We start from the raw sequence: 17,961 nt of genomic DNA on the forward strand, positions 1-17,961 counted from the left end.
TGAGAAGCTCTGGTTCGTGAGAAGCATATACCCAAACCTGCTCCAAATGGGACAAAATTTGTACCACGGCATGTTGATGTCGCTCCATGATAGCATGCCAAGTTTAATGAATTTCAGACGAGTTTTGGATTTACTAGAATTTGAAAACCAGGCATCTCAATGTTTTGCCGACAATCAACGGTGCCCTGCTGTTCGAAATTCATTCCCATTTCTTGCATGGGACCTAAGCATGCACCCGAGGACACAGATTTGATTTTTAAACTAGTTTATATGCAGAGCATGTGCATGTAGTTCAATTTTGAATTATGCACATAAATGCATTGAAAACTCAATTAATGCATAAAAATGTCCAAACTAACCCCGAAAAATAACAAAAATTCACACAACACTCCAGTTGTTCTATGTTGACACGAGAAAAAAAATTGAAAGCACGAAGAGGCAATGGATATCGTTTCGTCCCTAAAGGTGGGACGTTCCCTACCGAAAACCATCATGCTTGTTGTGAGAAGCTCCGGTTTGTGAGAAGCATATACCCAAACCTGCCCCAAATGGGACAATATTTGTACCACGGCATGTAGATACCGCTCCATGATAGCATGTCAAGTTTCATGAATTTCAGACGAGTTTTGGATTTACTAGAATTTAAAAACCTGGCATCTCAATGTTTTGCCGGCAATCAATGGTGCCCTGGTGTTCGAAATTCATTCCCATTTCTTGCATGAGACCTAAGCATGCGCCCGAATACACAGATTTGGTTTTTCAACCAATTTATATGCACTGGAGCATGTGCATGTAGTTCAAATTTGAATTATGCACATAATGCATTGAAAACTCAGTTAATGCATAAAAATGTCGAAACGAACCCCGAAAAATCACAAAAATTCACACAAAACTCAAGTTGTTCTATGTTGACACGCGAAAAAAAATTGAAAGCAATAAGAGGCAATGGATATCGTTTCTTCCCCAAAGGTGGGAGGTTCCCTACCGATAACCATCATGCTTGTTGTGAGAAGCTCCGGTTTGTGAGAAGCATATACCCAAACGTACCCCAAATGGGACAAAATTTGTACCACGGCATGTAGATACCGCTCCATGATAGCATGTCAAGTTTCATGAATTTCAGACGAGTTTTGGATTTACTAGAATTTAAAAACCAGGCATCTCAATGTTTTGCCGACAATCAACGGTGCCCTGCTGTTCGAAATTCATTCCCATTTCTTGCATGGGACCTAAGCATGCACCCGAGGACACATATTTGATTTTTAAACCAGTTTATATGCACTGGAGCATGTGCATGTAGTTCAATTTTGAATTATGCACATAAATGCATTGAAAACTCAATTAATGCATAAAAATGTCCAAACTAACCCGAAAAATAACAAAAATTCGCACAACACTCAAGTTGTTCTATGTTGACACGAGAAAAAAAATTGAAAGCACTAAGAGGCAATGGATATCGTTTCGTCCCTAAAGGTGGGACGTTCCCTACCGAAAACCATCATGTTTGCTGTGAGAAGCTCCGGTTTGTGAGAAGCATATACCCAAACCTGCCCCAAATGGGACAAAATTTGTACCACGGCATGTAGATACCGCTCCATGATAGCAGGTCAAGTTTCATGAATTTCAGACGAGTTTTGGATTTACTACAATTTAAAAACCAGGCATCTCAATGTTTTGCCGACAATCAACGGTGCCCTGGTGTTCGAAATTCATTCCCATTTCTTGCATGAGACCTAAGCATGCACCCGAATACACAGATTTGGTTTTTCAACCAATTTATATGCACTGGAGCATGTGCATGTAGTTCAAATTTGAATTATGCACATAAATGCATTGAAAACTCAGTTAATGCATAAAAATGTCCAAACGAACCCCGAAAAATCACAAAAATTCACACAAAACTCAAGTTGTTCTATGTTGACACCAGAAAAAAAATTGAAAGCAATAAGAGGCAATGGATATCGTTTCTTCCCCAAAGGTGGGAGGTTCCCTACCGATAACCATCATGCTTGTTGTGAGAAGCTCCGATTTGTGAGAAGCATATACCCAAACCTACCCGAAATGGGACAAAATTTGTACCAAGGCATGTAGATACCGCTCCATGATAGCATGTCAAGTTTCATGAATTTCAGACGAGTTTTGGATTTACTAGAATTTAAAAACCAGGCATCTCAATGTTTTGCCGACAATCAACGGTGCCCTGCTGTTCGAAATTCATTCCCATTTCTTGCATGGGACCTAAGCATGCACCCGAGGACACATATTTGATTTTTCAACCAGTTTATATGCACTGGAGCATGTGCATGTAGTTCAAATTTCAATTATGCACATAAATGCATTGAAAACTCAGTTAATGCATAAAAATGTCCAAACTAACCCCGAAAAATCACAAACATTCACACAACACTCCTGTTGTTCTATGTTGACACGAGAAAAAAAATTGAAAGCACTAAGAGGCAATGGATATCGTTTCGTCCCTAAAGGTGGGACGTTCCCTACCGAAAACCATCATGCTTGCTGTGAGAAGCTCCGGTTTGTGAGAAGCATATACCCAAACCTGCCCCAAATGGGATAAAATTTGTACCACGGCATGTAGATACCGCTCCATGATAGCAGGTCAAGTTTCATGAATTTCAGACGAGTTTTGGATTTACTAGAATTTAAAAACCAGGCATCTCAATGTTTTGCCGACAATCAACGGTGCCCTGCTGTTCGAAATTCATTCCCATTTCTTGCATGGGACCTAAGCATGCACCCAAGGACACAGATTTGGTTTTTCAACCAGTTTATATGCACTGGAGCATGTGCATATATTTAAATTTGAATTATGCACATAAATGCATTGAAAACTCAGTTAATGCACAAAAATGTCCAAACTAACAACGAAAAATCACAAAAATTCACACAACACTCCAGTTGTTCTATGTTGACACGAGAAAAAAAATTGAAAGCAATAAGAGGCAATGGATATCGTTTCGTCCCTAAAGGTGGGACGTTCCCTACCGAAAACCATCATGCTTGTTGTGAGAAGCTCTGGTTCGTGAGAAGCATATGCCCAAACCTGTCCCAAATGGGACAAAATTTGTACCACGGCATGTAGATACCGCTCCATGATAGCAGGTCAAGTTTCATGAATTTCAGACGAGTTTTGGATTTACTAGAATTTAAAAACCAGGCATCTCAATGTTTTGCCGACAATCAACGGTGCCCTGCTGTTCGAAATTCATTCCCATTTCTTGCATGGGACCTAAGCATGCACCCAAGGACACAGATTTGGTTTTTCAACCAGTTTATATGCACTGGAGCATGTGCATATATTTAAATTTGAATTATGCACATAAATGCATTGAAAACTCAGTTAATGCACAAAAATGTCCAAACTAACAACGAAAAATCACAAAAATTCACACAACACTCCAGTTGTTCTATGTTGACACGAGAAAAAAAATTGAAAGCAATAAGAGGCAATGGATATCGTTTCGTCCCTAAAGGTGGGACGTTCCCTACCGAAAACCATCATGCTTGTTGTGAGAAGCTCTGGTTCGTGAGAAGCATATACCCAAACCTGTCCCAAATGGGACAAAATTTGTACCACGGCATGTAGATACCGCTCCATGATAGCAGGTCAAGTTTCATGAATTTCAGACGAGTTTTGGATTTACTAGAATTTAAAAACCAGGCATCTCAATGTTTTGCCGACAATCAACGGTGCCCTGCTGTTCGAAATTCATTCCCATTTCTTGCATGGGACCTAAGCATGCACCCAAGGACACATATTTGATTTTTCAACCAGTTTATATGCACTGGAGCATGTGCATATATTTAAATTTGAATTATGCACATAAATTCATTGAAAACTCCGTTAATGCACAAAAATGTCCAAACTAACCCCGAAAAATCACAAAAATTCACACAACACTCCTATTGTTCTATGTTGACACGAGAAAAAAAATTGAAAGCACTAAGAGGCAATGGATATCGTTTCGTCCCTAAAGGTGGGACGTTCAATACCGAAAACCATCATGCTTGTTGTGAGAAGCTCTGGTTCGTGAGAAGCATATACCCAAACCTGCCCGAAATGGGACAAAATTTGTACCAAGGCATGTAGATACCGCTCCATGATAGCATGTCAAGTTTCATGAATTTCAGACGAGTTTTGGATTTACTAGAATTTAAAAACCAGGCATCTCAATGTTTCGCCGACAATCAACGGTGCCCTGCTGTTCGAAATTCATTCCCATTTCTTGCATGGGACCTAAGCATGCACCCGAGGACACATATTTGATTTTTCAACCAGTTTATATGCACTGGAGCATGTGCATGTAGTTCAAATTTCAATTATGCACATAAATGCATTGAAAACTCAGTTAATGCATAAAAATGTCCAAACTAACCCCGAAAAATCACAAAAATTCACACAACACTCCTGTTGTTCTATGTTGACACGAGAAAAAAAATTGAAAGCACTAAGAGGCAATGGATATCGTTTCGTCCCTAAAGGTGGGACGTTCCCTACCAAAAACCATCATGCTTGTTGTGAGAAGCTCCGATTTGTGAGAAGCATATACCCAAACCTACCCGAAATGGGACAAAATTTGTACCACGGCTTGTAGATACCGCTCCATGATAGCAGGTCAAGTTTCATGAATTTCAGACGAGTTTTGGATTTACTAGAATTTAAAAACCAGGCATCTCAATGTTTTGCCGACAATCAACGGTGCCCTGCTGTTCGAAATTCATTCCCATTTCTTGCATGGGACCTAAGCATGCACCCAAGGACACATATTTGATTTTTCAACCAGTTTATATGCACTGGAGCATGTGCATATATTTAAATTTGAATTATGCACATAAATTCATTGAAAACTCCGTTAATGCACAAAAATGTCCAAACTAACCCCGAAAAATCACAAAAATTCACACAACACTCCTATTGTTCTATGTTGACACGAGAAAAAAAATTGAAAGCACTAAGAGGCAATGGATATCGTTTCGTCCCTAAAGGTGGGACGTTCAATACCGAAAACCATCATGCTTGTTGTGAGAAGCTCTGGTTCGTGAGAAGCATATACCCAAACCTGCCCGAAATGGGACAAAATTTGTACCAAGGCATGTAGATACCGCTCCATGATAGCATGTCAAGTTTCATGAATTTCAGACGAGTTTTGGATTTACTAGAATTTAAAAACCAGACATCTCAATGTTTCGCCGACAATCAACGGTGCCCTGCTGTTCGAAATTCATTCCCATTTCTTGCATGGGACCTAAGCATGCACCCGAGGACACATATTTGATTTTTCAACCAGTTTATATGCACTGGAGCATGTGCATGTAGTTCAAATTTCAATTATGCACATAAATGCATTGAAAACTCAGTTAATGCATAAAAATGTCCAAACTAACCCCGAAAAATCACAAAAATTCACACAACACTCCTATTGTTCTATGTTGACACGAGAAAAGAAATTGAAAGCACTAAGAGGCAATGGATATCGTTTCGTCCCTAAAGGTGGGACGTTCCCTACCGAAAACCATCATGCTTGTTGTGAGAAGCTCCGGTTTGTGAGAAGCATATACCCAAACCTCCCCCAAATGGGACAAAATTTGTACCACGGCATGTCGATGCCGCTCCATGATAGCATGTCAAGTTTCATGAATTTCAGACGAGTTTTGGATTTACTAGAATTTAAAAAACAGGCATGTCAATGCTTTCCCGGCAATCAATGATGCCCTGGTGTTTGAAATTCATTCCCATTTCTTGCATGGGACCAAAGCATGCACTTGAGGACAAGATTTGATTTTTCAACCAGTTTATATGCACTAGAGCATGTGCATATAGTTCAAATTTGAATTATCCACATAAATGCATTGAAAACTCAGTTAATGCATAAAAATGTCCAAACGAGCCCCGAAAAATCACAAAAATTCACACAACACTCCTGTTGTTCTATGTTGACACGAGAAAAAAATTGAAAGCAATAAGAGGCAATGGATATCGTTTCGTCCCTAAAGGTGGGACGTTCCCTACCGAAAACCATCATGCTTGTTGTGAGAAGCTCTGGTTCGTGAGAAGCATATACCCAAACCTGCTCCAAATGGGACAAAATTTGTACCACGGCATGTTGATGTCGCTCCATGATAGCATGCCAAGTTTAATGAATTTCAGACGAGTTTTGGATTTACTAGAATTTGAAAACCAGGCATCTCAATGTTTTGCCGACAATCAACGGTGCCCTGCTGTTCGAAATTCATTCCCATTTCTTGCATGGGACCTAAGCATGCACCCGAGGACACAGATTTGATTTTTAAACTAGTTTATATGCACTGGAGGATGTGCATGTAGTTCAATTTTGAATTATGCACATAAATGCATTGAAAACTCAATTAATGCATAAAATTGTCCAAACTAACCCCGAAAAATAACAAAAATTCACACAACACTCCAGTTGTTCTATGTTGACACGAGAAAAAAAATTGAAAGCACGAAGAGGCAATGGATATCGTTTCGTCCCTAAAGGTGGGACGTTCCCTACCGAAAACCATCATGATTGTTGTGAGAAGCTCCGGTTTGTGAGAAGCATATACCCAAACCTGCCCCAAATGGGACAATATTTGTACCACGGCATGTAGATACCGCTCCATGATAGCATGTCAAATTTCATGAATTTCAGACGAGTTTTGGATTTACTAGAATTTAAAAACCTGGCATCTCAATGTTTTGCCGGCAATCAATGGTGCCCTGGTGTTCGAAATTCATTCCCATTTCTTGCATGAGACCTAAGCATGCGCCCGAATACACAGATTTGGTTCTTCAACCAATTTATATGCACTGGAGCATGTGCATGTAGTTCAAATTTGAATTATGCACATAAATGCACTGAAAACTCAGTTAATGCATAAAAATGTCGAAACGAACCCCGAAAAATCACAAAAATTCACACAAAACTCAAGTTGTTCTCTGTTGACACGCGAAAAAAAATTGAAAGCAATAAGAGGCAATGGATATCGTTTCTTCCCCAAAGGTGGGAGGTTCCCTACCGATAACCATCATGCTTGTTGTGAGAAGCTCCGGTTTGTGAGAAGCATATACCCAAACGTACCCCAAATGGGACAAAATTTGTACCACGGCATGTAGATACCGCTCCATGATAGCATGTCAAGTTTCATGAATTTCAGACGAGTTTTGGATTTACTAGAATTTAAAAGCCAGGCATCTCCATGTTTTGCCGACAATCAACGGTGCCCTGCTGTTCGAAATTCATTCCCATTTCTTGCATGGGACCTAAGCATGCACCCGAGGACACATATTTGATATTTCAACCAGTTTATATGCACTGGAGCATGTGCATGTAGTTCAAATTTTAATTATGCACATAAATGCATTCAAAACTCAGTTAATGCATAAAAATGTCCAAACTAACCCCGAAAAATCACAAAAATTCACACAACACTCCTGTTGTTCTATGTTGACACGAGAAAAAAAATTGAAAGCACTAAGAGGCAATGGATATCGTTTCGTCCCTAAAGGTGGGACGTTCCCTACCGAAAACAATCATGCTTGCTGTGAGAAGCTCCGGTTTGTGAGAAGCATATACGGGACAAAATTTGTACCACGGCATGTAGATACCGCTCCATGATAGCAGGTCAAGTTTCATGAATTTCAGACGAGTTTTGGATTTACTAGAATTTAAAAACCAGGCATCTCAATGTTTTGCCGACAATCAACGGTGCCCTGCTGTTCGAAATTCATTCCCATTTCTTGCATGGTACCTAAGCATGCACCCAAGGACACATATTTGATTTTCCAACCAGTTTATATGCACTGGAGCATGTGCATATAGTTCAAATTTGAATTATGCACATAAATGCATTGAAAACTCAGTTAATGCACAAAAATGTCCAAACTAACCTGGAAAAATCACAAAAATTCACACAACACTCCTGTTGTTCTATGTTGACACGAGAAAAAAATTGAAAGCACTAAGAGGCAATGGATATCGTTTCGTCCCTAAAGGTGGGACATTCCCTACCGAAAACCATCATGCTTGTTGTGAGAAGCTCCGGTTTGTGAGAAGCATATACCCAAACCTCTCCCAAATGGGACAAAATTTGTACCACGGCATGTCGATGCCGCTCCATGATAGCATCTCAAGTTTCATGAATTTCAGACGAGTTTTGGATTTACTAGAATTTAAAAACCAGGCATGTCAATGCTTTGCCGGCAATCAACGATGCCCTGGTGTTCGAAATTCATTCCCATTTCTTGCATGGGACCAAAGCATGCACCCGAGGACACAGATTTGAATTTTCAACCAGTTTATATGCACTGGAGCATGTGCATATAGTTCAAATTTGAATTATGCACATAAATGCATTGAAAACCCAGTTAATGCATAAAAATGTCCAAACAAACCCCGAAAAATCACAAAAATTCACACAAAACTCCTGTTGTTCTATGTTGACACGAGAAAAAAATTGAAAGCAATAAGAGGCAATGGATATCGTTTCGTCCCTAAAGGTGGGACGTTCCCTACCGAAAACCATCATGCTTGTTGTGAGAAGCTCCGATTTGTGAGAAGCATATACCCAAACCTACCCGAAATGGGACAAAATTTGTACCACGGCTTGTAGATACCGCTCCATGATAGCAGGTCAAGTTTCATGAATTTCAGACGAGTTTTGGATTTACTAGAATTTAAAAACCAGGCATATCAATGTTTTGCCGACAATCAACGGTGCCCTGCTGTTCGAAATTCATTCCCATTTCTTGCATGGGACCTAAGCATGCACCCAAGGACACATATTTGATTTTTCAACCAGTTTATATGCACTGGAGCATGTGCATATATTTAAATTTGAATTATGCACATAAATGCATTGAAAACTCCGTTAATGCACAAAAATGTCCAAACTAACCCCGAAAAATCACAAAAATTCACACAACACTCCTATTGTTCTATGTTGACACGAGAAAAGAAATTGAAAGCACTAAGAGGCAATGGATATCGTTTCGTCCCTAAAGGTGGGACGTTCCCTACCGAAAACCATCATGCTTGTTGTGAGAAGCTCCGGTTTGTGAGAAGCATATACCCAAACCTCCCCCAAATGGGACAAAATTTGTACCACGGCATGTCGATGCCGCTCCATGATAGCATGTCAAGTTTCATGAATTTCAGACGAGTTTTGGATTTACTAGAATTTAAAAAACAGGCATGTCAATGCTTTCCCGGCAATCAACGATGCCCTGGTGTTTGAAATTCATTCCCATTTCTTGCATGGGACCAAAGCATGCACTTGAGGACAAGATTTGATTTTTCAACCAGTTTATATGCACTAGAGCATGTGCATATAGTTCAAATTTGAATTATCCACATAAATGCATTGAAAACTCAGTTAATGCATAAAAATGTCCAAACGAGCCCCGAAAAATCACAAAATTTCACACAACACTCCTGTTGTTCTATGTTGACACGAGAAAAAAATTGAAAGCAATAAGAGGCAATGGATATCGTTTCGTCCCTAAAGGTGGGACGTTCCCTACCGAAAACCATCATGCTTGTTGTGAGAAGCTCTGGTTCGTGAGAAGCATATACCCAAACCTGCTCCAAATGGGACAAAATTTGTACCACGGCATGTTGATGTCGCTCCATGATAGCATGCCAAGTTTAATGAATTTCAGACGAGTTTTGGATTTACTAGAATTTGAAAACCAGGCATCTCAATGTTTTGCCGACAATCAACGGTGCCCTGCTGTTCGAAATTCATTCCCATTTCTTGCATGGGACCTAAGCATGCACCCGAGGACACAGATTTGATTTTTAAACTAGTTTATATGCACTGGAGGATGTGCATGTAGTTCAATTTTGAATTATGCACATAAATGCATTGAAAACTCAATTAATGCATAAAATTGTCCAAACTAACCCCGAAAAATAACAAAAATTCACACAACACTCCAGTTGTTCTATGTTGACACGAGAAAAAAAATTGAAAGCACGAAGAGGCAATGGATATCGTTTCGTCCCTAAAGGTGGGACGTTCCCTACCGAAAACCATCATGATTGTTGTGAGAAGCTCCGGTTTGTGAGAAGCATATACCCAAACCTGCCCCAAATGGGACAATATTTGTACCACGGCATGTAGATACCGCTCCATGATAGCATGTCAAATTTCATGAATTTCAGACGAGTTTTGGATTTACTAGAATTTAAAAACCTGGCATCTCAATGTTTTGCCGGCAATCAATGGTGCCCTGGTGTTCGAAATTCATTCCCATTTCTTGCATGAGACCTAAGCATGCGCCCGAATACACAGATTTGGTTTTTCAACCAATTTATATGCACTGGAGCATGTGCATGTAGTTCAAATTTGAATTATGCACATAAATGCATTGAAAACTCAGTTAATGCATAAAAATGTCGAAACGAACCCCGAAAAATCACAAAAATTCACACAAAACTCAAGTTGTTCTCTGTTGACACGCGAAAAAAAATTGAAAGCAATAAGAGGCAATGGATATCGTTTCTTCCCCAAAGGTGGGAGGTTCCCTACCGATAACCATCATGCTTGTTGTGAGAAGCTCCGGTTTGTGAGAAGCATATACCCAAACGTACCCCAAATGGGACAAAATTTGTACCACGGCATGTAGATACCGCTCCATGATAGCATGTCAAGTTTCATGAATTTCAGACGAGTTTTGGATTTACTAGAATTTAAAAGCCAGGCATCTCCATGTTTTGCCGACAATCAACGGTGCCCTGCTGTTCGAAATTCATTCCCATTTCTTGCATGGGACCTAAGCATGCACCCGAGGACACATATTTGATATTTCAACCAGTTTATATGCACTGGAGCATGTGCATGTAGTTCAAATTTTAATTATGCACATAAATGCATTCAAAACTCAGTTAATGCATAAAAATGTCCAAACTAACCCCGAAAAATCACAAAAATACACACAACACTCCTGTTGTTCTATGTTGACACGAGAAAAAAAATTGAAAGCACTAAGAGGCAATGGATATCGTTTCGTCCCTAAAGGTGGGACGTTCCCTACCGAAAACCATCATGCTTGCTGTGAGAAGCTCCGGTTTGTGAGAAGCATATACGGGACAAAATTTGTACCACGGCATGTAGATACCGCTCCATGATAGCAGGTCAAGTTTCATGAATTTCAGACGAGTTTTGGATTTACTAGAATTTAAAAACCAGGCATCTCAATGTTTTGCCGACAATCAACGGTGCCCTGCTGTTCGAAATTCATTCCCATTTCTTGCATGGTACCTAAGCATGCACCCAAGGACACATATTTGATTTTCCAACCAGTTTATATGCACTGGAGCATGTGCATATAGTTCAAATTTGAATTATGCACATAAATGCATTGAAAACTCAGTTAATGCACAAAAATGTCCAAACTAACCTGGAAAAATCACAAAAATTCACACAACACTCCTGTTGTTCTATGTTGACACGAGAAAAAAATTGAAAGCACTAAGAGGTAATGGATATCGTTTCGTCCCTAAAGGTGGGACATTCCCTACCGAAAACCATCATGCTTGTTGTGAGAAGCTCCGGTTTGTGAGAAGCATATACCCAAACCTCTCCCAAATGGGACAAAATTTGTACCACGGCATGTCGATGCCGCTCCATGATAGCATCTCAAGTTTCATGAATTTCAGACGAGTTTTGGATTTACTAGAATTTAAAAACCAGGCATGTCAATGCTTTGCCGGCAATCAACGATGCCCTGGTGTTCGAAATTCATTCCCATTTCTTGCATGGGACCAAAGCATGCACCCGAGGACACAGATTTGAATTTTCAACCAGTTTATATGCACTGGAGCATGTGCATATAGTTCAAATTTGAATTATGCACATAAATGCATTGAAAACCCAGTTAATGCATAAAAATGTCCAAACAAACCCCGAAAAATCACAAAAATTCACACAAAACTCCTGTTGTTCTATGTTGACACGAGAAAAAAATTGAAAGCAATAAGAGGCAATGGATATCGTTCCGTCCCTAAAGGTGGGACGTTCCCTACCGAAAACCATCATGCTTGTTGTGAGAAGCTCTGGTTCATGAGAAGCATATACCCAAACGTGCTCCAAATGGGACAAAATTTGTACCACGGCATGTTGATGTCGCTCCATGATAGCATGGCAAGTTTAATGAATTTCAGACGAGTTTTGGATTTACTAGAATTTGAAAACCAGGCATCTCAATGTTTTGCCGACAATCAGCGGTGCCCTGCTGTTCGAAATTCATTCCCATTTCTTGCATGGGACCTAAGCATGCACCCGAGGACACAGATTTGATTTTTATACTAGTTTATATGCACTGGAGCATGTGCATGTAGTTCAAATTTCAATTATGCACATAAATGCATTGAAAACTCAATTAATGCATAAAAATGTCCAAACTAACCCCGAAAAATAACAAAAATTCACACAACTCTCCAGTTGTCCTATGTTGACACGAGAAAAAAAATTGAAAGCGCTAAGAGGCAATGGATATCGTTTCGTCCCTAAAGGTGGGACGTTCCCTACCGAAAACCATCATGATTGTTGTGAGAAGCTCTGGTTCGTGAGAAGCATATACCCAAACCTGCCCCAAATGGGACAAAATTTGTACCATGGCATGTAGATACCGCTCCATGATAGCAGGTCAAGTTTCATGAATTTCAGACGAGTTTTGGATTTACTAGAATTTAAAAACCAGGCATCTCAATGTTTTGCCGACAATCAACGGTGCCCTGCTGTTCGAAATTCATTCCCATTTCTTGCATGGGACCTAAGCATGCACCCAAGGACACATATTTGATTTTTCAACCAGTTTATATGCACTGGAGCATGTGCATATATTTAAATTTGAATTATGCACATAAATTCATTGAAAACTCCGTTAATGCACAAAAATGTCCAAACTAACCCCGAAAAATCACAAAAATTCACACAACACTCCTATTGTTCTATGTTGACATGAGAAAAGAAATTGAAAGCACTAAGAGGCAATGGATATCGTTTCGTCCCTAAAGGTGGGACGTTCCCTACCGAAAACCATCATGCTTGTTGTGAGAAGCTCCGGTTTGTGAGAAGCATATACCCAAACCTCCTCCAAATGGGACAAAATTTGTACCACGGCATGTCGATGCCGCTCCATGATAGCATGTCAAGTTTCATGAATTTCAGACGAGTTTTGGATTTACTAGAATTTAAAAAACAGGCATGTCAATGCTTTCCCGGCAATCAACGATGCCCTGGTGTTTGAAATTCATTCCCATTTCTTGCATGGGACCAAAGCATGCACTTGAGGACAAGATTTGATTTTTCAACCAGTTTATATGCACTAGAGCATGTGCATATAGTTCAAATTTGAATTATCCACATAAATGCATTGAAAACTCAGTTAATGCATAAAAATGTCCAAACGAGCCCCGAAAAATCACAAAAATTCACACAACACTCCTGTTGTTCTATGTTGACACGAGAAAAAAATTGAAAGCAATAAGAGGCAATGGATATCATTTCGTCCCTAAAGGTGGGACGTTCCCATACCGAAAACCATCATGCTTGTTGTGAGAAGCTCTGGTTCGTGAGAAGCATATACCCAAACCTGCTCCAAATGGGGACAAAATTTGTACCACGGCATGTTGATGTCGCTCCATGATAGCATGCCAAGTTTAATGAATTTCAGACGAGTTTTGGATTTACTAGAATTTGAAAACCAGGCATCTCAATGTTTTGCCGACAATCAACGGTGCCCTGCTGTTCGAAATTCATTCCCATTTCTTGCATGGGACCTAAGCATGCACCCGAGGACACAGATTTGATTTTAAACTAGTTTATATGCACTGGAGGATGTGCATGTAGTTCAATTTTGAATTATGCACATAAATGCATTGAAACTCAATTAATGCATAAAATTGTCCAAACTAACCCCGAAAAATAACAAAAATTCACACAACACTCCAGTTGTTCTATGTTGACACGAGAAAAAAAATTGAAAGCACGAAGAGGCAATGGATATCGTTTCGTCCCTAAAGGTGGGACGTTCCCTACCGAAAACCATCATGATTGTTGTGAGAAGCTCCGGTTTGTGAGAAGCATATACCCAAACCTGCCCCAAATGGGACAATATTTGTACCACGGCATGTAGATACCGCTCCATGATAGCATGTCAAGTTTCATGAATTTCAGACGAGTTTTGGATTTACTAGAATTTAAAAACCTGGCATCTCAATGTTTTGCCCGGCAATCAATGGTGCCCTGGTGTTCGAAATTCATTCCCATTTCTTGCATGAGACCTAAGCATGCGCCCGAATACACAGATTTGGTTTTTCAACCAATTTATATGCACTGGAGCATGTGCATGTAGTTCAAATTTGAATTATGCACATAAATGCATTGAAAACTCAGTTAATGCATAAAAATGTCGAAACGAACCCCGAAAAATCACAAAAATTCACACAAAATTCAAGTTGTTCTCTGTTGACACGCGAAAAAAATTGAAAGCAATAAGAGGCAATGGATATCGTTTCTTCCCCAAAGGTGGGAGGTTCCCTACCGATAACCATCATGCTTGTTGTGAGAAGCTCCGGTTTGTGAGAAGCATATACCCAAACGTACCCCAAATGGGACAAAATTTGTACCACGGCATGTAGATACCGCTCCATGATAGCATGTCAAGTTTCATGAATTTCAGACGAGTTTTGGATTACTAGAATTTAAAAGCCAGGCATCTCCATGTTTTGCCGACAATCAACGGTGCCCTGCTGTTCGAAATTCATTCCCATTTCTTGCATGGGACCTAAGCATGCACCCGAGGACACATATTTGATATTTCAACCAGTTTATATGCACTGGAGCATCTGCATGTAGTTCAAATTTAATTATGCACATAAATGCATTCAAAAACTCAGTTAATGCATAAAAATGTCCAAACTAACCCCGAAAAATCACAAAAATTCACACAACACTCCTGTTGTTCTATGTTGACACGAGAAAAAAAATTGAAAGCACTAAGAGGCAATGGATATCGTTTCATCCCTAAAGGTGGGACGTTCCCTACCGAAAACCATCATGCTTGCTGTGAGAAGCTCCGGTTTGTGAGAAGCATATACGGGACAAAATTTGTACCACGGCATGTAGATACCGCTCCATGATAGCAGGTCAAGTTTCATGAATTTCAGACGAGTTTTTTGGATTTACTAGAATTTAAAAACCAGGCATCTCAATGTTTTGCCGACAATCAACGGTGCCCTGCTGTTCGAAATTCATTCCCATTTCTTGCATGGTATCTAAGCATGCACCCAAGGACACATATTTGATTTTCCAACCAGTTTATATGCACTGGAGCATGTGCATATAGTTCAAATTTGAATTATGCACATAAATGCATTGAAAACTCAGTTAATGCACAAAAATGTCCAAAACTAACCTGGAAAAATCACAAAAAATTCACACAACACTCCTGTTGTTCTATGTTGACACGAGAAAAAAATTGAAAGCACTAAGAGGCAATGGATATCGTTTCGTCCCTAAAGGTGGACATTCCCTACCGAAAACCATCATGCTTGTTGTGAGAAGCTCCGGTTTGTGAGAAGCATATACCCAAACCTCTCCCAAATGGGACAAAATTTGTACACGGCATGTCGATGCCGCTCCATGATAGCATCTCAAGTTTCATGAATTTCAGACGAGTTTTGGATTACTAGAATTTAAAAACCAGGCATGTCAATGCTTTGCCGGCAATCAACGATGCCCTGGTGTCGAAATTCATTCCCATTTCTTGCATGGGACCAAAGCATGCACCCGAGGACACAGATTTGAATTTTCAACCAGTTTATATGCAACTGGAGCATGTGCATATAGTTCAATTTGAATTATGCACATAAATGCATTGAAAACCCAGTTAATGCATAAAAATGTCGAAACGAACCCCGAAAAATCACAAAAATTCACACAAAACTCAAGTTGTTCTATGTTGACACGCGAAAAAAATTGAAAGCAATAAGAGGCAATGGATATCGTTTCTTCCCCAAAGGTGGGAGGTTCCCTACCGATAACCATCATGCTTGTTGTGAGAGCTCCGGTTGTGAGAAGCATATACCCAAACGTACCCCAAATGGGGACAAAATTTGTACCACGGCATGTAGATACCGCTCCATGATAGCATGTCAAGTTTCATGAATTTCAGACGAGTTTTGGATTTACTAGAATTTGAAAACCAGGCATCTCAATGTTTTGCCGACAATCAGCGGTGCCCTGCTGTTCGAAATTCATTCCCATTTCTTGCATGGGACCTAAGCATGCACCCGAGGACACAGATTTTGATTTTTATACTAGTTTATATGCACTGGAGCCATGTGCATGTAGTTCAAATTTCAATTATGCACATAAATGCATTGAAACTCAATTAATGCATAAAAATGTCCAAACTAACCCCGAAAAATAACAAAAATTCACACAACTCTCCAGTTGTCCTATGTTGACACGAGAAAAAAAATTGAAAGCGCTAAGAGGCAATGGATATCGATTCGTCCCTAAAGGTGGGACGTTCCCTACCGAAAACCATCATGATTGTTGTGAGAAGCTCTGGTTCGTGAGAAGCATATACCCAAACCTGCCCCAAATGGACAAAATTTGTACCACGGCATGTAGATACCGCTCCATGATAGCAGGTCAAGTTTCATGAATTTCAGACGAGTTTTGGATTTACTAGAATTTAAAAACCAGGCATCTCAATGTTTTGCCGACAATCAACGGTGCCCTGCTGTTCGAAATTCATTCCCATTTCTTGCATGGGACCTAAGCATGCACCCAAGGACACATATGATTTTCAACCAGTTTATATGCACTGGAGCATGTGCATATATTTAAATTTGAATTATGCACATAAATTCATTGAAAACTCCGTTAATGCACAAAAATGTCCAAACTAACCCGAAAAATCACAAAAATTCACACAACACTCCTATTGTTCTATGTTGACACGAGAACAAAAATTGAAAGCACTAAGAGGCATTGGATATCGTTTTCGTCCCTAAAGGTGGGACGTTCCCTACCGAAAACCATCATGCTTGTTGTGAGAAGCTCCGGTTTGTGAGAAGCATATACCAAACCTCCCACAAATGGGACAAAATTTGTACACGGCATGTCGATGCCGCTCCATGATAGCATGTCAAGTTTCATGAATTTCAGACGAGTTTTGGATTTCACTAGAATTAAAAAACAGGCATGTCAATGCTTTCCCGGCAATCAACGATGCCCTGGTGTTTGAAATTCATTCCCATTTCTTGCATGGGACCAAAGCATGCACTTGAGGACAAGATTTGATTTTTCATCCAGTTTATATGCACTAGAGCATGTGCCTATAGTTCAAATTTGAATTATCCACATAAATTGCATTGAAAAACTCAGTTAATGCATAAAAATGTCCAAACGAACCCCGAAAAATTCACAAAAATTCACACAACACTCCTGTTGTTCTATGTGACACGAGAAAAAAATTGAAAGCAATAAGAGGGCAATGGATATCGTTTCGTCCCTAAAGGTGGGCCGTTCCCTACCGAAAACCATCATGCTTGTGTGAGAAGGCTCTGGTTCGTGAGAAGCATATACCCAAACCTGCTCCAAATTGGGACAAAATTTGTACCACGGCATGTTGATGTCGCTCATGATAGCATGCCAAGTTTAATGAATTCAGACGAGTTTTGGATTTACTACGAATTTGAAAACCAGGCATCTCAATGTTTTGCCAGGCAATCAATGTTGCCCATGTGTTCGAAATTCATTCCCATTTCTTGCATGAGACCTAAGCATGCGCCCGAATACACAGATTTGGTTTTTCAACCAATTTATATGCACTGAGCAGTGTGCATGTAGTTCAAATTTGAATTATGCACATACAATGCATTGAAAACTCAGTTAATGCATACAAATGTCGAAAACGAACCC

The sequence above is a fragment of the Aegilops tauschii genome, chromosome 4, assembly GCF_002575655.3.
Source record: "Aegilops tauschii subsp. strangulata cultivar AL8/78 chromosome 4, Aet v6.0, whole genome shotgun sequence".
Classification (NCBI taxonomy): Eukaryota; Viridiplantae; Streptophyta; class Magnoliopsida; order Poales; family Poaceae; genus Aegilops; species Aegilops tauschii.